Below are 27,504 nucleotides of genomic sequence, written 5' to 3'. Positions count from 1 at the left end.
TGTGACTATACACCTGTATTCAGAGTCATACGCACCTATATAATCAGACCACCCCATTTCTCCCTTCCGCGAGAGCAGCAATCAATGTTTACACCTTTGGCGTGAAATGTGCATGCACATGACTGTAAATAGGATTAATCTCTGAACTCATGATGATGAGAGTCTCACAGAATGTTTTTCTAAAGTATAAATTTCCCTTTTTCTTGCCCAGTTGACAACCAGTAATGCTAAACTTGGCAGTTGCAGAGAAAATACTGAAATCCATATTTGTCCAAATCGTTTGTAAAGTATTCAAAGATGCACATTTAACCCATTACGTATGTGTAGTTTGCTAAAAATCACTAGGCGTTGCCAAATTTGAATTTGCATGTGATTCAGACTCAGGCCATAAGGCACTGAAACAAACTCTGACATCTACCACATACAAATACTTAATAACTGTAGTAACATCACATGTCCAAGGGAGAGATAAACCATTCTTGTCACCTACTTTATGCAGCATGATCTCAAGGAAACACTCATAGATCAAGGGATTATTAGGCAAGGCGCCACTTAGGCTATATGAAAGACAGCATCTGCTTTGGAGCCATAATACAAAGGTCACGATTGATGAAACCCATTATAGCAGTGTTTTTGTCATTCGGTAATAAGCATACCACTGGTGGTACAATTAGCATGGCTAAGTGGTACTTAAACTTGATTACCACCTACTCAGCCTTAGGAATCTAACTCTGCCATGATCTGACAGGTGCATCCAACTTCTGCTTTGTGCAGAGAGTTCCCACTAATAGCAAGTATGCAGTGATTAGCTTTCTGCATTTTTACATACATGATGCTATTCTGACAGCACAGTCTCCCTGAATTGCTGAGTGATCAGAGGTAACATGACAAACAGTAATCAGCCAGGAAGTGAACTTGAGTCTGTGGAGGTGGCAGAGAAAGGTCTGTGGAGGGGGCAGTACGAGGTGTGTGGAGGTGGCAGTGAGAGTTCTGTTGAGGAATTAGTGAGGGGTGTGGGGAGGTGCAGAGAGAGGTCTATGGAGGTGGCAGAGAGAAGTTTGTGGAGAGAGTAGGGAGAGATCTGTGGAGGGGACAGAGAAATATCTGTGGAAGTGGCAGAAAGATCTGTGGAGGGAGAAGTATGAGGTGTGTGAAGGTTGCAGAGAGAGGTCTGTGTAGGGGGCAGTGAGAGCGCTGTTGAGGCATCAGAAAGTGGTCTGTGGAAGTGGCAGAGAGAGATCTGTGGAGAGAGCAGAGAAACATCTGTGAAGAGGACAGAAAGACCTGTGGAGGTGACAGAAAGAGGTCTGTGAAGGGGGCAGTATGAGGTGTTAGGAGGTGGCAGAGAGAGATCCGTGGAGGTGGCAGTATGAGGTGTTAGGAAGTTGGCAGAGAGAGGTCTGTGGAAGGGGCACTAAGAGCTCTGTTGAGGGGGTTCGAGAGTGGTCTGTGGTGGGGACAGAGAAAGCTCTGTGGAGGTGGCAGACAGAGATCTGTGGAGGGGACAGAGAAATATCTGTGGAAGTGTCAGAAAGATATGTGAACGGAGCAGTATGAGGTGTGTGAAGGTTGCAGAGAGAGGTCTGTGTAGGGGGCAGTGAGAGCTCTGTTGAGGCATCAGAAAGTGGTCTGTGGAAGTGGCAGAGAGAGATCTGTGGAGAGAGTAGAGAAACATCTGTGAAGAGGACAGAGAAAGACCTGTGGAGATGACAGAAAGAGGTCTGTGAAGGGGGCAGTATGAGGTGTTAGGAGGTGGCAGAGAGAGGTCCGTGGAGGTGGCAGTATGAGGTGTTAGGAAGTTGGCAGAGAGAGGTCTGTGGAAGGGGCACTAATAGCTCTGTTGAGGGGGTCCGAGAGTGGTCTGTGGTGGGGACAGAGAAAGCTCTGTGGAGGTGGCAGACAGAGGTCTGTGGATGGGGCAGAGAGGTCTGCGGTGTTCATAATGCTTAAACTTTTCCCATAATTGCTATATGGCACTTGCCCAAAAAAATTTGAGAAGCCCTGCAATAGGCAACGGACCAGTCTAAGTTGTGAATCCACCCCCTATCTTTCTCCTTTGTCAGCTAGAGTGACATCTCAATGACAGTTGAACTGCATTGCAGATGTTTTCTTTCAGAAAAATCCATTTGAGGTATTTTCTTATTTTACTTTGTGTTACTGGCATAATCTTTAAAACACTATTCATTTCTCCATTATTTAGTTTTATATACACTTCAGATATTAACCACTGGTAAGAATCTATACTATATGTAAAAGTATGTTTATAACAAAATCATTCAGCAGTGAAAATGTCTGCAAAAGATTACTTACTGTAACATGCTACTTAAAAATTATTTGCCAGGCCTTTATGACTGAAATCACAGTTTGTGCTGCTGTCATTATGCTTAGTTTTAATTAGTAATGTATTAAATTATTCAGAAAATCTTCTGCCAGAAAGGAATTTGAGTTCAGCAGTGATTTGCATCTCTATAGATTTCTTATACATTATATTTTTATACTGCATCGTTATATACTTTTTTCAGCTAGGGGAATACTGTGACCAAAAGGTTAGAAGGTGAATCCAATAACAAACAAAAATTACAGTACAGTGCTCACGATTTGTTCCTTCTCTGGTCTCACATATTGATTAGTGTTTACTGCCATAGAAATGAGGCCAATATTCACTTGACAATAAAAAACTGATAGAATTACCCTGATAAAAGCAACCAGCTACAGCAAAGTGAAAAGATTGTAACATGAAGACACTGTTGGGTCTGTTTATTACCATATGTTATCCTAATCCCATCAAAAACGGGTATTCTCCAGAGCCATGGGGTATATTTACTAAAGTGCCGGTTTATAGAAGTGTAGATGTTGCCCATAGCAAAAAATCAGATTCTAGCTATTATCTTGCAGAAGGTGCTAGATAAATAAGTGTAGCCCTGTAGTTATAAATGGTCTAATGATGCTAGCAATGTTCACAATATATATACACGTTATAAATGTATATGGGACTGCTATATGCTGTATAATTTTCTGCGAAGCCCCTTAGGGTGGAGGTGTCAGGGCGCGTGGTAGTAGTGAGGGCGTTTCTAGTGGCTGCACACTGGGAGAAGGAGAGACCGGTGGGGACAGCTGGGGGAAGCATTTGGACTGGTGGACGGAGAGAGAGGTCAGTTATCCCCCAACAACAGAAGAGAGGCCGAGGGTCCTCAGGCGCAGCTACTATTGGAGGGACTGAGAGACAGCGGGAGTGGAGGTGCCCGCTGACTTGCCCGGCGATGGGTGGCTGTACAGTGCTGAAGGACAGGAGAGCAGCGCTGAATGGAGCAACAGAGCGGATATTGTACCTCCCTCTGACTGCAGGGTAGCCGAGTTCCCTAGCAACGCAACAGACTGGGAGCCCTTCCAGCGGTAGCGACAAAGGAAGTGATGGTGGTTCAGGTTAGTATACCCAGAGGCTCCAGTAAGTGCTTCCTGGTGAGGGGTGCAGCCGCAGCGCTAGACAGACAGCCAGCTGCGCCCTCTGAGGAGGAGTCGGGGAAGTGACAGATGCGTGTGCAGTGAAACTGGAGAGGAGGTGTAAGTGCACAGTATCATTCCCCACCAGCACTCTTAGCCCATTAATCTATGTGCATTCGGACATGCAGCCACACAGGCATAATTTGATAACCCATCACTGGGCAGCATTTAGTTAAAAAACGGAGCACCAATGCTTGCCTGGCAAAGCGTATATATAGCTATAAGATATATCCGAGGTAGCATGAAATACTGTAACTGTTGCAATGAGACTGAACTGCTATCATTAAGGGGAAACAAATAGCAGCCCAGGAGCAGGATAGTGGAAGTATTTTACATACATTAATGCGATTGTGTACAAGAGAGCATAGAGGTGTGGACAGCTGCAGGCAATAGTGACTGTATATATCTATGTGAAACAGTAACATAAGAGCAAGGAATTGTTTGTAAAACGTAGTATGGACACACTGCTCAATTTCTGAGAGTGATAAATCCAGTCAGTTAATGGAGTGAGTGAACGTTAATGAGAAACGTTCCCAAGGGAATGGCAAGATAGTGCCACCCCCAAGAGAGAAGTATATTCAGTGAGTTTTACTTATACAAGGAAGAGATCCATACACTGTTAGTCGGTTATGGGCATATAAGGGAAACCTAGCCAGAGAGTAATTACATTGTATCAAATTTAAGGATACACCCAGAGACAGTCAATGCAACACAAATGTAGAATGTATTAAGCTGACCGCCAAGAATAGCAAGATTAGAGACATGGTAACTGACTATAATTACAACTATCTATGAACTACTTATGCTAGGAAGCTGCCGGAGCTAATTCAAGAGGAAAGAGTTATATTCGCTGAAAAGCTAGTAAGTCCGGAATGTAAATTTGTAGGACTATTATATATCTATAGTACAAAGAATACAGAAACTGTGGTTGTATAAAGAGTGACCTAATAGGAAGGGAGAGGAAAAAGATCAGGATCTGGAACCTGAGGATTATAAATATTTCATAAGACTTAAGAGGAATCTTAGTGATATCGGAATTGTTATATGGGATTAATTGAACTCCGTCAAAGCACTACTAACATACAGTGCTCAAGGGCCTCAATTGCGCAATTATTTTTTCTGAGAGTACCCGGGTCACTCATTAACTAATATAAAGGTTTTTTTTTGTATTGCATGCATATATTTTTATTGTATAGGCACCTTAAATAAGGGGGAGGGATTTCTTGAAATTCTATATCCTATATGTTTGCATAGTTTGTCGAATGTTAACTGCAACTGTGATATTGATGTATTAAAACCCAAACAGTTGCTATACTTACCATAGTTGTTGCTTGTACTCCGATCCATGGGACCTGAAAGAAGAAGAATCATCATAGGAAATACACAAGCATCTTAAATAGGTAACGTCGTATTTACACATATACTAAATATAGGCTTACCCAAGCGGACCTATAGATATTATTCTAGCTTGGGTGGAGGCACTTATGTAATGATAGTTCCTGGGTGGTAACAAAGGGGTTACATAAGTAGAAGCTTATTGTTTGCTATGGGTAACGGAAGATGGTCAATTTACCTGCAATCATGATCCCGACGGTCAAAATATCAACATCCATTGACCGACGGTCAAAATACCAACAAGGTCAAAATCCAGATGAGGTCAAAATACAGACATTTAAAATACCGACAAGGTCAAAATACCGACATTTAAAATACCGACAAGGTCAAAATACAGACATTTAAAATACTGACAAGGTCAAAATACCGACATTTAAAATACTGACAAGGTCAAAATACACACATTTAAAATACCGACAAGGTCAAAATACCGACATTTTGACCTTGTTGGTATCTTCAATGTCGGTATTTTGACCATCAGGATTTTGATTGTAGGTATTTCATACTAAACCCTGGGTAAGATATCCACTTACATAAACCTGCACTTTAGTAAATATACCCCATGGATTCTCCCTATCCATCAAGGGCTACCCCATAGATAAAGAAATACTGCAGCAATCCTCTAATTGTTATAGCCATCCCAGTATACCAATAACAGGAAATAGTGGAATGCATTTATTTAATGTCATCTTATATTTTTTTTCACAAGTAAACCTGGAAGTTCAAGTCACTGTGATGGCGCCCCTGCTTCTCAATGCTGTAACATCAAACAGAGGTAGTTGGTGGGGGGTGGGGGAATAAATAATGAACCACAAATTTCCTCATGAAAACCATGGTAAGCCTTAGTAAATGTACTCCCTTGTGAGTCTATGTATAGCAAAGAAAAGTAGAGTGTAAAAGGGACATAATATCAGTTGTTACTTTGGCCCTGATTCAGAGATGGACGCAGTTGAGAGAATTGATGTTAGGACTTAGGAGTGATAATCAGCAAACTACACATGTGCAGTCCAGAAGAAATCCTTGCTGCACACATACAACATCGTTACTTGCTTTAGATTCTGCGATCCATGGGGGGTCATTCCGAGATAATCGCACGTAGCAACTTTTTGCTGCTCGTGCGATCAACTTGACGCCGCCTATGGGGGAGTGTATTTTAGCATAGCAGGGCTGCGATCCAGTGACGTGCGGTGAGGTCAATGGCTGGGGAGGCACTGGCTAATAACAGGGTCGGATTTACTCCAATGTACAGTGTATGAACTTAATGGTTCTGTGGGCATTATAAAAAGGTGCAACAGTATCTACTGTATTCAAAGTTGTACCACTCTCATTTTAAATATGTTATACAATCAGCAGATTTACAAAATTTTGGAGTATAATGTAATGAAATGACTATAACAATTTTCTTATAAATTTTCCCTAACTGTCCTGTGACATCAGCTGAACACTGAGGAAGAAGGATGCCAGTAATTTTGATGTGCCTGCTCACATACATTTTGGGACACTGCTGAGGGCATTACAATAGTGGCTACCCCATGCCTCCCAACTGTCCCTCATTCAGAGGGACAGTCCTAATTTCCAGGGACTTTTCTTTTTGTCACGCAGGGATCTTCGGCACCAGAGGGGTCCCGCTTCCCAGCTGTTCATAGTTTGGAGGTATGCTATCCTTCCCTGCCTCTCAGAACCTGGCATATGACAGCCCGGAGAGTAAGCCTGACCTTAGTATGATCACTCAGCATTCCTGGCAGTATAAAAGCAGCCTCCCTTTCTCGCACAATGGATACATGCTGTAGCTTCTAAGATAGTTAAGAGCCCAAGCCTCTGTCTTCCTCTCAGCCAGGGCTGTGCTGCAGGAGCGTGTGTGTGGGAAAGGGAGGTTCTCAGGTTACTGCTCATCAGTTACACACTCCGTCCGTCCGCAGGCAGGAGCCGATGGCTAGAAAACTAAAGTTGGAGCAGACATGCAGCCTGCTCCTGACATCACCCTGACCAAGCAGCCTGGCCGTGGAACATCAATCTCACTCACCGACAGCCACTGGTTCGGAGGGAGAGCTTGGGTTCACCACAATGACAGCCAGATACAGTCACTAGCATAGCTCAGTGCTGGGTCCACTGTCCAATAACATCAGATTCACTAGAGAGGCGTTGCTTGATATGGGCTGAAGGCACGCCTCTCTCACTGAGGCATAAATGCTGGTGCCGCTTATCTGCTCTTTTTTTCAATGGCCTTTTCCAGCACTTTGGCTTGGCTCCGCCCCTTGCCTGCCCCCTGCTTCAGCTAGTTTAATATTATAAACGGGAGGCAGCGCTCTCGCTGCCTCCCATCCACATTTAACACAGCAAAAATTGTTAACAAAATACAAAGCAGAAATCTATGACACAGAATCTGTGTCATAAATAGCTTCTTTGTATTATTTTAATAATTATGACAGGGGAGGCACTGCCTCCCCTGACTGCACGGCCCTGCTGCGATCGCTTGTGCAGCCCTGCTATGCTAAAAAAGTTTCCTGCACAACAAGACCAGGGTGAGACTTACTTACCCTGTGCGACGGATCCAGCGACGAAGGTCCCGGAACTGACGTCAGACATCCGCCCTCCAAACGCCTGGACATGCCTGAGTAAGTATAGCACGCCTGAGTTCGCCTCACCACGCCTGGAAAATGGTCAGTTGATGCCTCGGAACGCCTCCCGCTTGTCAGTCTTCTTGCTATCGTCGTTGCGATCACTTTTTCTGCTGGCAGCCGTCGCTGGGCAACGGCGTGCGTGCGCATTGCAGGTACCGGCAGGCCCGACCCGTTCGCACTGCAGCGATGAACCACTGCGTGCGAATGGGTCGGAATGACCCCCATGGGCGGTTTAAGGTAGAGATTGGAGGTTACCTAAAGTCTTTGTATAAAGAGGATGAGTAATGGGCTTGTTTCAGCATGCAGCTGCAAGCTCTTTCGGAGCACCACAGCCACTGTATATATGTATGCTGTATATCATACAGGAGGTGTTTTGTTATGCATAAAGTGTTTGTTACAGGTAGTGCTTCTGCAGTGGCAGTTACAGCATGCCTGCAGCCAGTAAAGTCACACTTCTGCAGTTCTCCAGAGTCCTGTGGTGATTTGCACACAGGCCACTTTCTGCAGCCACAGTGGCCATATCTTAAGAAAGTTACAAGATATGTTGATGTTGATGTTGTGACTGATGGTCAGCTGATGGTGGAGAGATCAGATTCACCAGCGCATTAAACAATGCTCAGATAACAGAAGTGGGCGTGGCAGGTTTTGCTCAGTCCATCCCATGGAAGTACACAAGAGGAATGCTTAAAACTGGTACTTACAGTACATATTTTTTCGCTTGAGAATCTTTGAGAAATTGCAGCTGCGCATGTACTGTGTAAACTGTGTGTAAATGTGTAAATCAGGTCCATTGCTTAGTAGAGTGCGGTCACCTGTATCTAAACATATGTTGCATAATCATAAACCAGAACCAGACCAGAGAGTAAAGAGTGATTTTAGCCAAGCTGAGGGGACAACCCTAAATTACTGTAGTTGGTTGACAGTGGCTTTAAATGACTATTTATACAGCATTTACGATATGTCTATCCTTTACAACTCCAAATGTGCTACAAAAAGACTGAGCTGCAATCAGTTTTGATGTTGTTTAAATTCCTCTAAGGGGAAATAAATTTACATAATTACTATTCCCTCCAGGAAAATAGATTTCCAATGAATTACTGTTACTGCTCAGATTTATACAGTTATAATTGGCTTTGTCTCTTAACCCCTTCACAACAGTAACAGCAGACTAGCTTTTATATGCATCTCGTAGGATGAAAAAGTACTGTACTTTTGTCTCCTATCAAATTTAGTGACAAACTCTAAAGGGCCCCATACACTAGTACGATTTTACACGATTTCAAGCAATTCAGATATATCTGTCTGATATATCGTATGAAAAGTGGCAAATCGCATGTGTTTTAGATCCGATCCGATCCGCGGCCTCGTGACTGTTGGATAGGATCCCCTGGATAAATCGGAATTGGATGGAAAATGGTGTCCTATTTTGTGCATGCGATATATCGCATGCGATGTATCTCAGCAAAGTTTGACTGGCATTCTCCAGGACACTCCCGTCATCAGCATCAGCAGCAGGCAAGACACAGCGCTGAAGAATCTTCTATATATCGGATTGTATGGCACCCCCAAGTATGTACTTAATCAATCAACACTGTCCACCAATGTATTTATCACACTGTTCACCAATGTACACTGGCCACCCATGTACATAATAAGCACACTGACCACCAATGTATAATCACACTGTGGCCCCAAAGTTACAGTTTTTGTGGCCCCAGAGTGTTTTTAACTCCCTAATGGCCATGTGGTTTATCCACCACTGTACCTCAATGGTGTACCATTTGTTTCTGTGGCCCCAGGTGGGATGATCCGACCCAAAGCCTGGGGGAAGATGAGGGTCCCAAACTTCAGGTAGTGTTTTTACCATTCGATGGTATAGTTCCAATGTTTGTCGCCATCAAATGGTAAACATTTGATGGCGATGTGATGGTCCCGCCACCAGTCCCATCCCTGGCTGGCCACGATTCAGAGTCTTTGCGTGCGCTCCCGCGCTGCATAGATTTGCACATGCACAAACAGGGCTATTTTTTAAGCACAAATCATATGATTTTTTAAAAAATTTAATACTTTTGATGCGATGGTCAGTTACCATTGCATCGATAGATTCAATGGCGGAAGTCCATCCATCATTTGATGGTGGGCTTCCGATGTCCATCCCTAGTATAACCAGCAAAAATAGACAGAGAGGTAATGATGGCGCTGGCAGGCCTGTGTGTGTGTGCACCCTGGGATTAGCTGCCACCTGGTGAGGAGGTAGCCGGCCTCCTCAGCAAACGAAGCAATTAGGGAAAATTACCAGGTAGGCGCTTAATACCAATTGGTGGACACAATAATAAAAATTAAACCAATTTATTAAATAATATAACAACAAATAACAAAAAACACATAAAGGTAAAAAAAAAAAAAAAAGACCACAATACAATAATAGTATAAAACTGAGGTTCCGGAGACCTCTAGATTGAACAATGAATTAAACCTTAATTAAGTATACTCAGGGGCCATCACAGTACCTAGATGTTTAGAGAATAATTCTTTAATAGCTATTTAGCTATGTGGAGTTTCTTGCCATTTTTTGTATTTTTTTTTTACCTTTATGTGTTTTTTGTTATTTGTTGTTATATTATTTAATAAATTGGTTTAATTTTTATTATTGTGTCCACCAATTGGTATTAAGCGCCTACCTGGTAATTTTCCCTAGTATAAACCAGCCTCACTAATCACAAAGCAGCAGTGTGCCCTATTTGGGCCAGCCCACCTAGCCCTCTAATCCAGCCCATCAAATAATAGGATTTTGGTTACCTACCGGTAAATCCTTTTCTCGTAGTCTGTAGAGGATTCTGGGGTCCACATTAGTACCATGGGGTATAGTCGGGTCCACCAGTAGCCATTGGCACTTTAAGAGTTTGAGAGTGTGGGCTGGCTCCTCCCTCTATGCCCCTCCTACCAGACTCAGTCTAGAAACTGTAACAAAGGAGAGACGGCTGCGCTGTATGTCAGAAATATAGTGAAGAGAGAGCCAACGTATGAAGAATACAGTGTTTATTTAATAAATAATAAAAAGTAAATTGTTATAGCAAGGTCAATGCCAATGAAAGAAGAACACACTAAAATTGTCTCATGGTGTCTGAAAGTCTCTTAAACTAATGCTTAGCTGCAGCTATATCTTGGAAATAGAGTCCATATTCCACAATTACCAGTAGATGCTGCTGGATATATGGATAATGATGAAAAGGTGCAATGAGTATAGTCCCGAATCATATAATGACTGAGCGTCACCAAATGCAAGTCGGATGTCAGTACCTCTCTGGTGGGCTGGTCAATAGCCAGGCGTCCCCGGCCGAGTATCCTGCGGTGCCCACAATTGCTATGCAGCGGCTGGAGATGCAGAAGCCGTGTGCTGACAGGCTGGTTGGAGCGGCGTGATTGTGGATGCCGCTGGTAACGGTAAAACAGTCAGAAAAGTGCCCGTCTGGGTCTGTTCAAATTGCACCAAGAGAGACACCTGAGCAAAGTGTGTAAAGAGGCGGATCCTGACGCGTTTCATCACGCTCCACTTTGAAATTCCAGCCTGTATCCCTGGGATACAATATCTATCACCCAGGGATCCAGGCCGGACGTTACCCAGACCTGACTGAAGTGTCTGAGTCTCGCTCCCACTGGCCCCACCTCCAGGCCGCGCGGTCCACCATCATGCGGAGGACTTTGGCGTACCTGAAGCAGGCTTTTGTTCCTGGGAACCTGCAGCTGCAGGTTTCTTGGACTTAACTTGACCTCCCTAAAGAAGATATTGGACATTCTGGCCTTTCTAGGCTTATTAGGCCAAAAGGACTGCGTTGCAGATGAAGAGAAGAATTTCTTCAGAGCAGGTGCTGCTGAGGGAAGAAACGGAGACTTACCCACTGTAGCCGTGGATATCCACACGTCTAGAGCTTCCCCAAAGAGAACAAGAAAAAAACCACAGACTGGAACTGCGCTTAACATCCAATTGAAGATTTTATTCACTCTCACGATAAAAAATATATATTTATACAATCACTGGCCGGATTTCATATATTGCACAAACCATAAGTAAATTAATACGGACCTTCAATGCCTCTATAACACATAATTAGCACATAATTAGCAAAGATAAATCTCTCAAAAACAAGAATTAAAAACTCAGTGCACACATAGTCGTTTCACGGACTAAAAAGCTGCTCATATGTGACTCCTATAACCTTGCAGGCGTCCCTGCAATGTATAGTATTTTGTCTATTGTCCGTTTTTATTTATTTCTATAGCGGCAAAAGAAAAAAATTAATATTCTTATAGTGCCCCTATGTCTGCGGGGTAAAACTGAATACCAGTTATTGATTAGTAACCATCCAATGAGCCGTAGGTCAGCAAAGCGGTGTTATTAATGCAGTTATAGCAAGCTTGTAAATGTCCTTCCCTTTAGCACTAGGGTATCGAGGCTGTCTCTGAATGAAATTATGGCTGTAATGATACTCAGGTCTGGGAGCACACTCCCTATTCCCCCTTAGCACTGGGGTCCGGGTGTCCGGGTACCGAGTTGATTAGTTGGTTAGTAAGCCGTCATACAGAGTATGCCTAACAGTCACTTGGTAAATACCTTAGCCGGCCGGCTGTGAACTCACTTATCTACTCCTCCACATACGCGTTTCTCCGCCTCGATGTACCGTCGGCAGCTTCCTCAGTGTGTATCATACAGCGCCGCACCATGTACCGCTGAGCCTTCCCAGGAGCGCAATTAATACTGCGCTCCCCCCCCACTGCCGCCATCTTCACACCGGCCCCCCGCTTGCTAGGGTGGGTCAGTGTCTCACTCACCACATCTTCAGCTCTGTAAAGGGTTGGTAGCATGCTGCTGGAGCGAGCGGTCCCCTGTAGCGGAGAATGATCAGACCCCTCTGGAGCTCAGTGTCCAGTCAGCGGAGACAGTGGCTCAGACCCCGCAGGGCGGACAGGGCTCCCCCCCTTAGTCCCCCGCTGCAGGGAGGCTGTTGCCAGCAGCCTCCCTGTAAAATAAAAAAACTCTAAGTTAAACTTTTCTAGAAAAGCTCTGTAGAGCTCCCCTAGCTGTGACTGGCTCCTCTGGGCACATTTTCTAAACTGAGTCTGGTAGGAGGGGCATAGAGGGAGGAGCCAGCCCACACTCTCAAACTCTTAAAGTGCCAATTGCTCCTGGTGGACCCATCTATACCCCATGGTACTAATGTGGACCCCAGCATCCTCTAGGACGTAAGAGAAATATCTTTATGGAACATTTGTATGCCAGAGGATATATCTCATGCTATTTATTGCAGCTTAATAAACCTCATGAGATATATCTTATGCAAAAATAGCACAAAATTACAAAATCGTATGGAATCACTCCCGGGAAGCTCCTGGGGGAGTTCAAGGGAAATTGTATCCAATTTCAGCCTCAGACATCGTTGTAGTGTATGGGGCCCTTTATGTTTGAGACATCTATAGTTTATGCTACAACTGGTAAAGTTCTTCAATAGTGGTTGCAAACGGAGAATGTAAGTTTTGGCGACAGACAGTACAGTCGACAAACTATATGTGGATAGGAAAACGCCAACATTCTCATAATAACATGATTGTAATGTTAGTTAAAGCATTGTAATGATCTTATTACATCAAGGACTTTATTTATAAAGCTCACCATTAAAGATTTAATTTTAACCACAATTTGCAGTGTTTGTCCTCCCAGTTTTCTTCTTATTTAAATAATAATTAGTGCCAGGCTGGGCTTCCACTGACATGATTGCAACTGATACGGTCAGTCAAAAAAATCCACTGGATGGCTGCCAGAAGAAATTCTTCCGGCTGCTGCCAATCATAATCTCTTTTCCAGCTACTTTGCACATTGTATCCTCCCCCAATCGTGGAGATTGGCTAGTCAGGCTGTACCCCCCACCTACCACCCCATCAGGCAGCTGCAGAGAGGACATGCCGCCCGGAGAATGTCAGTCCAGCAAACCGTAGACCTCCGTGTATACCCGGTGGCTGTAGAGCAGAGCAGCCACCTGTGAAATGTAAAGCAAGCAGCTTCAGCCCACAGAGTATACCCAATGGCTGCACAGAGTATCAACCGGGGAAATATAAACATAGGAGAGACCCTGCTTTCCTTTCATTTCACAATTTCTGATATATCATTGTCACAATATACAGTATTGAAATATATATTTTTTGTTCCTGGTTTTGTATGTACTTTTGATTATAGCGATCATGATTATCAATATGGGACAGTTTAGGGATGGTTAAATACAGTAGTTTAACAAGGTTTAAAGTTCAAGTTCATGCACAGTATACCATATTATTGCAAATTTTTAGTATTCTGTTTAAAAAAAAAATCATGTTGAATAAGTTTTACTACTTGCCTGGCATGGTTGTATCAGATGTGACCACACCAGGGTGTGCTGTCCCTGACATGGTTGCATCTGATGCAACCTGTCAGAAAGCTTACTGTGTTGCTACAGGAAGAGAATCTACCTGTATTTATCGCACTCAAAGGGACTTCCGGTCAATCTGCTTTCTGGTGCCTCCCCCCTTCCCGCGTCACCTCCCAGTGCCTGCCATGTTGCAGATCAAATGCTACCCTGCTTAAAATTGCAGCTTGGACATAAACAGGCATTGGTAAGGGGTGGCTTGGGAACTAAAATTACTCCTGGAATTTTTTTTAGAAATGGCCTCAAGTAGGCTGCACCAAATCAACTGTAAGTAGAACTAATGGCGATGTAGGCGGGATTAGTACATCACTACACTTGTGTAGAAGCTGTTGGTTTCGATATCGTTGGCAGTCTGATGGGCTCAATACTCACAGACATTCTAGCTGCTGTCACAAACCACAGCAAATAAACCCCCCCCCCCCCCCCCCCCCCCCTGCCGGGACTTAACACAGAAACTAAAACTTTACCACAGAGAGGCAAAACCCAACCCCCGCAATATCACAAATACCCTACCCCATGGAGCCCATATACACCCCAGAAATTGTTTACACTACCAGATAACACCCGCTCCTGTCCCTTTAACCCAATGGTTATTACGTCTCTCCATTAACACAGCAAGTAATAAAGCATAGCAAGTAACCAGTGCCCCACAATCTGCAGCAACGCCCATCACACATTACCCCCTGTAGACCTTCCCACACAGGATTATTCCCCTTAATCCACATCCTGCAAAAAGAAACACCCAGAGTGTAATAGAGGTCAACCCATGCAACCAAGGGTGGAGCGCGTGCTCCGGGCGCCAAAAAAGTTAGAGGGCGCGCTGTTGCCCACCACTCCCCCTTCCCACAGGCCACTGTACTGGCAGCCGCAGAGCAGGAGAAGAAGCAGAGGGAGCGCACACTGAGTGGAAGACTAGGTAGGGAACAGGGCAGGCCAGAGGGCTGTCTGCTTGTAGCTTTGCAGCAGGGTTACTTCTGTCCTACAGCACCACCCTCTGCCCCTGTTGCTGCAGCATTTCTCTCTTTCTGGAAGCTGCAGTACCTCTTTCTGCCACGGGTTCTGCAGAACCTCTCTCTTCTCTGGCTGCTGTAGAACTTCTCTCTACATTGATGCTACAGCACCTCTATCTGCAGCAGCTGCTGCAGCACCTCTTTCTGCCCCGGCTGCTGAAGCACCTCTCTCTGCCCCAGATGCTGCAGCACTTCTCTCTACATTGATGCTGCAGCACCTCACTCTGACCCAGCTGCTGCAGCCTCTTTCTCTGCATTAGAAGCTGCAGCACCTCACTCTGTCTCTCAGGCCAGGCTGCCACAGCACGTCTCTATACCCCTCACTGAGGGAGTGGGGGATTATCAAATCGGGTGGGGAGGCAATTTTGGTGCATATTGTCATTGAGAGTTTGGGGGGGGGGGGTTCAGGTCTGGAGGGGTAACATTTGGGGCATTATTTTCATTGAGGTATTGAGAGAGCATCAGACCGTGGGTTGGGGAGAAGGTCAGTTTTGGGGCATTATTTTCATTCAGAGATTGGGGGGGTTATCAGGACTGTGGGGGTGGGGGGGGGGGGTGATGTCATGTTTGGGGCTTTATTTTCATTGAGGAATTGGGGGTTGTGGGTTTAGGACACGGTGCTTATATGATGATTTAAATTTATTTCAGTTAAACAAGTAATTAGTTAAATACAGCTACTTCCATAGTGGCTCTACAATGGTGTAATGTGTATAAGGGGCTCAACATAGTGTAACATGTTTTAGGGGCTTTAGTGTGTGGAATAATGTGTATAAGGGGCTCTTTTGTGTTGCATAATGTGTATAAGGGGTACTACTGTGCAGTGTAATGTGAATTGGTTCTATTCTGAGGCCAGGCACCTTCCCAATGAAACCATTATTTATTTATTATTACCAGTTATTTATATAGCGCACACATATTCTGCAGCGCTGTACAGAGAATATTTCGCCATTCACATCAGTCCCTGCCACATAGGAGCCAGTTAATCTACCAGTATATTTTTGTATTGTAAGTGGAAACCAGAGTACCTAGAGGAAACCCACGCAAACACAGGGAGAATATACAAACTCCTCACAGTTTGGGTGATGGTGGGATTTGAACCCATGACCTCAGTGCAGTGAGGTAACGATTACACCGTCCATACTGCCATGCACCTATATTGTTGTTGCAAGCCTTCGGCATGCACTGATCCTATTTTATATATGAGGGGCACCCAAAGGAAACTTTCGCCCTGAGCTCCACAAGGTCTAGAACCGTCCCTATTGCCCAATTAGGATTTAAATAATGTTTCTTTTCAAATGTAACATGCCACCACATGATGGTTAGGTCCCCAATTCAGTACAGGGGAGGGGGGCGCTAAAACATACCCTTGCTCCGGGCACCATGCCACCTAGCTACACCTCTGCATGCAACTCCCTTATATAAAAGTCACTGCCCCCCAAATCCATTCATCACACTCATGGAGGCCATGGAGAGCTCAGCCTGAACCCCCTGTCTTGGCTGGCTGGGACTGTACCAAATAGGACATATACTGTAGATCAGCTTCAGCTGGCCTCCTGTGCTGTGCCCCATAGGGCTCCCTCATACTACTCATTCTCTCTGGGTTTCTCAGCAAGGAATTTAAGTGGCTGACAGGCAAGAGCAGAACTATTAATAAAACATTAAGCAATACTGAGTATATTACATGGCATAAAACAAGTGGTTATAGTCCTGGCCACCAAGCACTGCTGTCATACCCAAGGAATAAACAGCATCTCCCTCAATATAGGAAGAAAGTAGCCCACTCTACCCATGTGTGTCTCTAGTACTGTGATTACATGCTCTTCTGTGTATGCAAGTACAGTGAGGGGTGTATAGGGACAGGACTGTAAGTGCAGAGAGGGAAGTATTATGGCAGGACTATGAGTGCAGAGAAGGGGATATTAGGACATGGCTGTATACTGACAGCCGGCATCCCAGCTGCTGGTATTACATACCGAACCCACTGCTTTATATCTTGTTCTATTTAGGTGATACTTCACTGTGCCCTTATTCCAGCCAGAAACAGCATGTTGATAACTAGGCCCCTTAGCGTAATTGGAAGATCTGTATATATACTATATACAATTCCCTTGTGCAACTGTGTCAGTATGGATTATTAACCAATCGCCTATTTAAATCTCTGAAATCTAAAGCAAGAGGCTAGTAATGGATTAACCCACTATGTGATTTTATTTATTGTGGTTCTGTAAGTGCGTTGTAATAAATAAGAGATTTTCATATACAGTAGAGATGAGCGGGTTCGGTTCTCAGAGAACTGGACCTTACCGAACTTCACCATTCGAGTCCGGATCCGAGCCAGGCTCGGGTTTTCCCGCCTGACTCGGAAACCAGAACGAGGCAAAATGTCATCATCCCACTGTTGGATCTCGCGGGTTTTGGATTCATATAAGGAGCCGCGCGTCCCCGCCATTTTCACTCCGGCACTGGAGAGTGTAGAGAGAGGACGAGTCTCCGTTCTCTCAGTGTCCTCAGTGTCCGTGTCTTGTGCTGAATCTGTCCAGTCACAGTGCTTGTGTCCTCTGCTGACATATGTCCAGTGCTGCTGTATAGGGTGCTGTGTTGTGCTGCATCAGTTCAGTGGTGGTGTGTTGTGCTGCATCAGTCACAGTGGTGGTGTCCTCTGCTGCCATATGCCCAGTGCTGCTGTATAATAAGTCCCTTACAGTGTTGTTGTGTTGTCCTGCATCAGACCAGTGGTAGTGTCCTGGGCATCAGTCAGTCCAGTGACCATTCACAGTGGTGGTGTCCTCTGCTGCCATATGTCCAGTGCTGCTGTATAATAAGTCCCGTACAGTGTTGCTGTGTTGTCCTGCATAAGACCAGTGGTAGTGTCCTGGCCATCAGTCATTCCATTGACCAGGCAGTCACAGTGGTATACAACAACAACAAGTCCCTTACAGTGTTGGTGTGTTGTGCTGCATCAGACCAGTGGTAGTGTCCTGGCCATCAGTCAGGGTGGTCTTCAGTATGCCGACTGTCGGTATCCCGGAGCACAGTATACCGGCGCCGGAATCCCGACAGCCGGCATACCAACACTTTTTCTCCCTCGTGGGGGTCCACGACCCCCATGGAAGGAGAATTAAATAGCGTGGCGCGCGTAGCGGGCCACCGAGCCCGCAAGGGGCTCATTTGCGCTCGCCACACTGTCGGTATGCCGGCGGTCGGGCTCCCGGCACCAGTATGCTGCTCGCCGTGAGCCCGACCGCCAGCATACCATACTACACTCATCAGTCATTCCAGTGACCAGGCAGTCACAGTGGTATAAGCTGCTTCTATATGTCCCCTGCTGCCGTATAATAATAACAACAACAACAACAACAAGTCCCTTACAGTGTTAGTGTCCTTGCCATCTGCCATCAGTCATTCCTGTGCCGCATATTGTGTTATATAATTCCAAAAATATAATGGAGAACAAAAATCTGGAGGATAAAATAGGGAAAGATCAAGAACCACTTCCTCCTAGTGCTGAAGCTGCTACCACTAGCCATGACATAGATGATGAAATGCCATCAACGTCGTCTGCCAAGGCCGATGCCCAATGTGATAGTAGAGGGCATGTAAAATCCAAAAATCCAAAGTTCAGTAAAAAGACCCAAAAAAAGAAACTGAAATGGTCTGAGGAGAAGCGTAAACTTGTCAAAATGCCATTTATGACACGGAGTGGCAAGGAACGGCTGAGGCCCTGGCCTGTGTTCATGACTAGTGGTTCAGCTTCACATGAAGATGGAAGCCCTCATCCTCCCGCTAGAAAAATTAAAAGAGTTAAGCTGGCAAAAGCACAGAAATGAACTGTGCGTTCTGAGATGGTATCACAAATCCCCAAGGAGAGTCCAAGTGTGTCGGCGGTTGCAATGCCTGTCCTTCCCAATACTGGACGGGAAGAGGTGGCTCCTTCCACCATTTGCATGCCCCCTGCAAGTGCTGGAAGGAGCACCCACTGTCCAGTTCCTGATATTGAAATTGAAGATGTCGCTGTTGAAGTACACCAGGATGAGGATATTGGTGTTGCTGGTGCTGAGGAGGAAGTTGATGATGAGGATTCTGATGGTGATGTGGTTTGTTTAAGTCAGGCACCGAGGGAGACACCTGTTGTCCGTGGGATGAAGAAGCCCATTGTGATGCCTGGGCAAACTACCAAAAAAGCCACCTTGTCGGTGTGGAATTATTTCTCCACAAATGCGGACAACAGGTGTCAAGCCATCTGTTGCCTCTGTCAATCTGTAATAAGTAGGGGTAAGGATGTTAACCACCTAGGAACATCCTCCCTTATACGTCACCTGCAGTGCATTCATCATAAGTCAGTGTCAAGTTGTGAAACTATGGGTAAGAGCGTAAGCAGTCCACCGACACCTAAATGCCTTCTTCCTCCTGTACCCAAGCTCCTGCAAGCCACACCACCAACTCCCTTAACGTCAACTTCCTCCTCAGTCAGGAACGTCAGTAGTCCTGCAGGCCATGTCACTGTCAAGACTGAGGAGTCCTCTCCTAACCGGGATTCCTCCAGAGGATCCTTGAGTGGTACACCTGCTGTTGCTGCCGCTGCTGTTGTTACTGCTGGGAGTCAATCGTCATCCCAGAGGGAAAGTCAGAAGAACACTTGTACTGCTTCAACTAAGCAATTGACTGTCCAACAGTCCTTTGTGAGGAAGATGAAATATGACAGCAGTCATCCTTTTGCAAAGCGGATAACTGAGGCCTTGACACTTATGTTGGTGTTAGACGTGCATCCGGTATCCGCCATTAGTGCAGTGGGAGGTATTGTGTCCCCGGTACCAAATGCCATCTAGGTTCCACTTCACTAGGCAGGCGTTACCGAGAATGTACAAAGACGTCAGAAAAAGAGTCACCAGTGTCCTACAAAACTGTGGTTGTATCCAGTGTCCACTTAACCACGGACATGTGGTCAAGTGGAACAGGGCAGACTAAGGACTATATGACTGTGACAGCCCACTGGGTAGATGTATGGCCTCCCACAGCAACAACAGCAGCGGCAACAGTACCAGCATCTCGCAAATGCCAACTCGTTCCTAGGCAGGCTACACTATGTTTCACAGCTTTCCGTAAGAGGTACACAGCTGACAACCTCTTACGGAAACTGAGGGAAATCATCGCAGAATGGCTTACTGTTATGCACACCAGTGCCTGCAGGAAAGTACTGGTGTCAGGACTGTTATGCACTCCAGTGCCTGCAGGAATGTACTGGTGTTTGAACTGTAATGCAAAACAAATGGACTTACAGACAGACTGGGGAATATGACATAACGTACACAGAAGGTGATAGGGTAACAAAATACACACAAAGTGAACAGAGAAGCCCAGAGGCTAAGGAACTGGGTATCTCCCTTGTATTAGAACTGCTCAGATGGGAAAAGCAAGATGTTGTGTTTTAATACGTAGAGAACCCGAAATGCTGTTGCTAAGGGCAACAGCAAAACCCTAAAGGGTTGCCAACGGGTGTGGCAGTAAACTCCTTGGTCAGAGATGGAATGATAGACACAAGGAGAGTCTCCACAATCTTAATTCTCACTTGCAGTGCACAGGTTCAGCTTACTGCCACTAAACTGACCCCTGACACCTAGCACAGTGAGACAGGATTAGACAGGCAAGTCTTAGAATACAGCCGCAAACTTGCTAAGTTCACAGAGTAGTAACAGAACCCCAGCAAGCTAAACGACTGACTCCAGTCTTACTGCTAGGTCTGGATTGGCAGAGTGTAATACCAAATCCCCAGGCCTATTTGCAGTAAGCAACAAACAAATACAAAGCTACACAGTACTGGCTAACTTTCAGAAACTGACTAACCAACAAAGATTCAGCAGCATCTGCTTACCCTGAGAAGAGGCCTTATAAAGCAGGTGCTGTCCACGCCCCACTCAGACCTCACAGACTGTGAGCACAAAAACCAGCACCGGATCCCCTGCCATGCACAGAGCCTATAACCACTGCACAGCAAAAGACCCGAACCGGAGTATCAGCTGCGCTCAGGTCACTCCGCTAACACTTGTCTCCCGGTTGCCATGACGACGTGGCAGCACAGGGCAGGAGACCCTAACAGTACCCCCCCTCTGACGAGGGGTCAAAGAACCCCTACCACCGGGTTTATCGGGGAACTGCGAAAAGAAAGAGCGTATCAGTCTGGGGGCATGAAGATCACAACTGCGCACCCACGACCGCTCCTCCGGGCCATACCCCTTCCAGTGCACCAAAAATGACAGCCGACCCCGAACCACCTTGGAGTCAAGAATCCTTTCAACAACAAACTCCCTCTGGCCACGTATCAGAAGAGGGGAAGGTCTTCCACTGGAAGAAGGATTACTAATCGCCCGTTTTAAAAGGGAACAATGAAATGTTTTATTGATACCCAAAGAACGGGGCAGATCTAACTGAAATGCCACCGGATTGATAACCCTGGTGATCTTGTAAGGGCCGATGAACCGGGGGCCTAACTTATGAGATGGCTGTCTCAACTTCAAATTCTTGGTAGACAACCAGACGAAGTCTCCTAATTTGAAGCTGCAGGGTCTTTTCCGCTTATCAAAAACCCTTTTGGTCACTAATGACACAGACACAAGGGCTTTCTTCACTTTCCGCCAAATACCTCTAAGGACCGAAACCACAGAGGAACCACCAGGCGTGGAGTCCAGGGGGTCAAAAGAATTGGCCTTAGGATGATGCCCATACACACAAAGGAAGGGAGAGATCCCTGTAGCAGAGTGAGCCGCGTTGTTATAGGCAAACTCCGCCATGGACAGATGAGCAACCCAGTCAGTCTGACACTTGGAGACATAACACCTGAGGAACTGCTCCAAGGACTGGTTCACCCTTTCAGTCTGCCCATTAGACTGCGGATGGTAGCCCGACGACAGGCTGACAGAAATCTGGAGATCGGAACAAAATGCCCTCCAGAATTTGGCCACAAACTGGGATCCGCGGTCAGAGACCACATCAAGTGGCAACCCGTGGAGACGCACAACATGCAGCATAAATAATTCAGACAGGCGTCTGGCCGATGGCAGCCCAACCAGTGGAACGAAGTGCGCCATCTTCGAAAACCTGTCAACGACAACCCAGATGGCTGTCATCCCCGAGGATTTGGGCAAGTCCACCACAAAATCCATTGAAATGTGGGTCCATGGCTTAGATGGGATAGAGAGTGGATGTAATGGGCCAACAGGAACCCCTCTAGGAGTCTTATTTCGGGCACAGATGTCACATGCCCGAACCCACTGATCCACATCCTTAGCCACCGAGGGCCACCACACCGCCCAAGATAGCAACTCCCGAGTTCTGGCAATACCCGGGTGACCTGCGGACTTTTTGGCATGGAATTCCAGGAACACTCGCTGTCTTAACCTAGGAGGCACAAACAAAAGACCTACCGGAAGGTCTGGAGGAGCCTGCTCCTGTGCTCTAAGGACTAATGATAAGAGGTCCTGGGTAATGCCCACTTTAATACATGATGGGGAAACAATGGGCAACGGCTCCTCGGTGGTCTCCTGGATTGGAGCAAAACTCCGCGAGAGCGCATCAGCCTTGATGTTTTTTGACCCAGGGCGATATGTTATCAAAAAATTAAAGCGAGCAAAAAACAAAGCCCATCGTGCCTGCCTGGCATTGAGACGCTTCGCTGACTCTAAATATGCCAGATTCTTATGGTCAGTGAGAATTGAGACCACAAACTTAGCCCCCTCAAGCCAGTGTCTCCACTCCTCGAGTGCATCCTTAATAGCCAACAATTCCCGGTTACCCACGTCATAATTCATCTCGGCAGGCGAAAATTTACGGGAAAAGTAAGCACAGGGATGAAGGCGATTATCAGACACTCCCATCTGAGAAAGCACTGCCCCAATACCCATCTCAGAGGCATCCACCTCCACCACAAAAGGACGCTCTGGATCTGGGTGTCGCAGCACCTTGGCCGAAACAAATGCCCTTTTGAGACGGGCAAAAGCCGCTTTAGCCTCACAAGACCAGTGAGCAACATCCGCCCCTTTCTTAGTGAGTGCTACCAAGGGCGCCACTATAGACGAAAATCCAGCGATAAATCGTCTATAAAAATTCGCAAAGCCCAGGAAACGCTGAAGCGCCTTCAAACTAGTGGGCTGCACCCAATCCAGGACTGCCTGTACCTTGGAACCCTCCATTTGGAAACCTTCTGGGGAGATAATATATCCTAGAAATGCGATTTGCTGAACTTCAAATTCGCACTTCTCCAGCTTCGCCCCAAGCCGGTGGTCTCTGAGTTTCTGGAGGACTAAGCGTACATGCTTCCGATGTTCCTCCAGGGAATGGGAGAAGATTAGGATGTCATCTAAGTATACAACTAAGAATCTATCAAAATATTCCCTGAGCACATCATTCATGAAATCCTGGAAGACTGCCGGGGCATTACAGAGCCCAAAAGGCATCACCAAATATTCATAATGCCCTGAGTGGGTATTAAAGGCAGTCTTCCATTCATTCCCCTCTCTTATTCGGATTAGATTGTACGCACCGCGTAGGTCAATCTTAGAAAAAATGGTGGCAGTACGAAGCTGGTCAAACAAGACCGAAATGAGAGGCAGTGGGTATGAGTTTTTAATCGTGATACGGTTCAATTCCCTGAAGTCGATGCAGGGTCGCAACGAACCGTCCTTTTTACCCACAAAGAAGAACCCCGACCCAACTGGAGACTGTGAAGGTCTGATAAATCCCTTAGCCAAGTTCTCCTGAATGTACTCTGCCATAGCCTGAGTCTCAGGACGTGACAGGGAGTACAACCTGCTCTTGGGAAGCTTAGCATTTGGCAACAAATCAATGGCACAGTCATAGGGGCGATGGGGAGGTAGTACCTCTGCAACTTTTTTGGAGAACACGTCCGCAAAATCTGCATAACACCCTGGCAATCCTGGCAAACTTAGCTGCGAGAGCCTGACTGGAAGGCTCAAGCAACTCCTGAAACAATCAGTACCCCAACTAAGAATCTCCCCAGAGACCCAGTCAAATTGAGGATTGTGGGCCCTTAACCAGGGTAACCCCAACACCAATGGGGCAAAAGTACAGACAGTCACATAAAAGGACAATTTTTCAGAGTGTGTGGCTCCAATAAACAAAGAAATCTGGCTAGTGCAAGAGGTAATTTTACCTTGGGATAATGGTTCCCCGTTTAACCCACAAATCTCAATTTCCGATGCCAAGGGTACTAAGGGAACAGAGTGTTTCAGGGCGAATTGGCGGTCCATAAAAACCCCGTCGGCCCCACTGTCCACAAAGGCCTCAGTCTTGACAGTTTGACCGAGGATCTTCAAGGTCACCGGAATGATAAAAGTCTTCTTAGGAAATTCTGACTTCTGGCTTGACAGGATATTTCCCATCACCCTCAGGCCCTGAAGTTTTCCGGCTTTTCTGGGCATGATACTACCACATGACCTTTATTCCCACAGTACAAACACAACCCCTGCTGTCTCCTCCGCGTCTTCTCACGCGAGGAGAGGCGGGTAGCCCCAATCTGCATAGGCTTCTCGGAAAATTCCTCAGAGTCTGAGGTTCCCTTGGGAAGGAAGGAAATCTCAGTCTCCCTTTCAAGCCTACGCTCTCTCAGCCGTCTATCCACCCGGATGGATAACTGCATGAGCTGATCCAAGCTATCAGGCAAGGGATATTGTACCAGTTGGTCCTTTATCTGGTTAGAAAGACCTCTTCGGTACTGGTGTCTCAGGGCTGGGTCATTCCACTGGGTATCATGGGCCAACCTCCGAAACTCCGTACAGTAAACCTCAACTTGCCTTCGCCCTTGCTTAAGGATCGAAATCTGAGCCTCGGCTGAGGCCGTCTTGTCAGGGTCATCATACAACATGCCCAGTGCCGTAAAAAAAGCATCAACACTTTTAAGCGACGGACAGTCAGGCTGCAACCCATATGCCCAGACCTGTGGGTCTCCTTGTAGCAAGGAAATCACTATGCCCACCCGCTGAATCTCCGACCCAGAAGACTGAGGCCTAAGCCGGAAGTATAGCTTGCAGCTCTCCTTGAAACAAAAGAACTGCGAGCGATCTCCAGAAAAACGATCCGGGAGATTTACTTTCGGCTCCTTAACCCCTGCAGGTGCTGCTGCTGCGGGAGCTCCGCCAGCAGCCTGGGAGGTGTGCATTTTAATGGACAAATCATTAAATTGTCGAGTCAGGACCTGCACCTGATCGACCACCTGTTGCAACGTATTTTGAGGGGTATGCTCCATATTCCCACAAAATTTCAACAGGAGTATTAGGCTGCTGAATATGTTATGCACACCAGTGCCTGCAGGAAAGTACTGGTGTCAGGACTGTTATGCACTCCAGTGCCTGCAGGAATGTACTGGTGTTTGAACTGTAATGCAAAACAAATGGACTTACAGACAGACTGGGGAATATGACATAACGTACACAGAAGGTGATAGGGTAACAAAATACACACAAAGTGAACAGAGAAGCCCAGAGGCTAAGGAACTGGGTATCTCCCTTGTATTAGAACTGCTCAGATGGGAAAAGCAAGATGTTGTGTTTTAATACGTAGAGAACCCGAAATGCTGTTGCTAAGGGCAACAGCAAAACCCTAAAGGGTTACCAACGGGTGTGGCAGTAAACTCCTTGGTCAGAGATGGAATGATAGACACAAGGAGAGTCTCCACAATCTTAATTCTCACTTGCAGTGCACAGGTTCAGCTTACTGCCACTAAACTGACCCCTGACACCTAGCACAGTGAGACAGGATTAGACAGGCAAGTCTTAGAATACAGCCGCAAACTTGCTAAGTTCACAGAGTAGTAACAGAACCCCAGCAAGCTAAACGACTGACTCCAGTCTTACTGCTAGGTCTGGATTGGCAGAGTGTAATACCAAATCCCCAGGCCTATTTGCAGTAAGCAACAAACAAATACAAAGCTACACAGTACTGGCTAACTTTCAGAAACTGACTAACCAACAAAGATTCAGCAGCATCTGCTTACCCTGAGAAGAGGCCTTATAAAGCAGGTGCTGTCCACGCCCCACTCAGACCTCACAGACTGTGAGCACAAAAACCAGCACCGGATCCCCTGCCATGCACAGAGCCTATAACCACTGCACAGCAAAAGACCCGAACCGGAGTATCAGCTGCGCTCAGGTCACTCCGCTAGCACTTGTCTCCCGGTTGCCATGACGACGTGGCAGCACAGGGCAGGAGACCCTAACACTTACCCAAATTAGACTCTCCTGGGAATTTGTGATATCGGACAACGCCACCAATGTTGTGCGTACATTACATCTGGGCAAATTCCAGCACGTCCCATGTTTTGCACATACAATTAAATTGGTGGTGCACAAGTCTTTTTTAAAAATGACAGGAGTGTACAGGAGATGCTGTCGGGTGGCCCGAAAAATTGTGAGCCACTTTCAACATTCTGCCACCACGTGCTGAAGACTGGAGCGACAGCAAACACTCCTGAACCTGCTCTGCCATCAACTGAAGCAAGAGGTGGTAACGAGGTGGAATTCAACACTCTATATGCTTCAGAGGATGGAGGAGCAGCAAAAGGCCATTAAAGCCTATATAGATGGGTCCATGTTTATCTTGACCTTTAATAGGATTAACTGAGACTGGGCAGTCGGACTTAATCCCCTGCTGTAATGACTTAATCCCTCGCTGTATTGTTCTCTGTATTGTATTTCAGCTGAGAACAATAGATGAAGGGTTTATGTTAATAAACCATGTTGTGCCTAGGCGCAGCAAACTAGCCAAGATAACCATGGACCCATCTGTACATCCACCTACATATAGGCAAAGGAGAGGGAATGCACCTGACTCAAGCGCAGTGGAGAATGATTTCTGTCTTATGCAAGGTTCTCCAACCCTTCGAACTTGCCACACGTGAAGTCCATTCAGACACTGCCAGCTTGAGTCAGGTCATTCCCCTCATCAGGCTTTTGCAGAAGCAGCTGGAGAAATTGAAGGAGGAGCTAAGACGGAGCGATTCCGCAAAGTATGTGGGACTTGTGGATGGAGCCCTTCATTCGCTTTTCCAGGATTCAAGGGTGGTCAATCTGTTGAAATCAGAGCACTAAATTTTGGCCACCATGCTGGATCCTAGATTTAAAGCCTACGTTGTATCTTTCTTTCTGGCAGACACAAGTCTGCAGAGGTGCAAAGACCTGCTGGTGAGTAAATTGTCAACTCAAGCGGAACGTGACCCGTCAACAGCTCCTCCTTCAATTTCTCCCGCCACTGGGGCTGCAAGGAAAAGGATAAGATTTCCTAGCCCACCGGCTGGCGGTGATGCAGGGTAGTCAGGAGCGAGTGCTGACATCTGGTACGGACTGAAGGACCTTCCAACGATTACTGACATGTTTACTGTCACTGCATATGATTCTGTCACCATTGAAAGAGTGAAAGAGTGGTGGAGGATTATATGAGTGACAGCATCCAAGTAGGCATGTCAGACAGTGCGTATGTATACTGGCAGGAAAAAGAGGCAACTTGCATGCCCTTGCA

At 46.1% G+C, this 27,504-nt stretch overlaps 1 long non-coding RNA gene across 1 annotated transcript in view; it reads right to left on the bottom strand.

The window, feature by feature from the left end:
* Positions 1-27,504, bottom strand: part of LOC134928987 (uncharacterized) — a 169,687-nt gene that overhangs the window by 51,958 nt on the left and 90,225 nt on the right. Inside the window, exon 2 of the long non-coding RNA XR_010178187.1 lies at positions 4,821-4,853. This is a non-coding gene — a long non-coding RNA (uncharacterized LOC134928987). The remainder of the gene's footprint in view (positions 1-4,820; positions 4,854-27,504) is intronic.

The sequence above is a fragment of the Pseudophryne corroboree genome, chromosome 5 (assembly GCF_028390025.1).
Source record: "Pseudophryne corroboree isolate aPseCor3 chromosome 5, aPseCor3.hap2, whole genome shotgun sequence".
Lineage (NCBI taxonomy): Eukaryota > Metazoa > Chordata > Amphibia > Anura > Myobatrachidae > Pseudophryne > Pseudophryne corroboree.
Note: the sequence above shows the minus strand (reverse complement) of the source record. Positions and strands in the feature narration are given on the sequence as shown.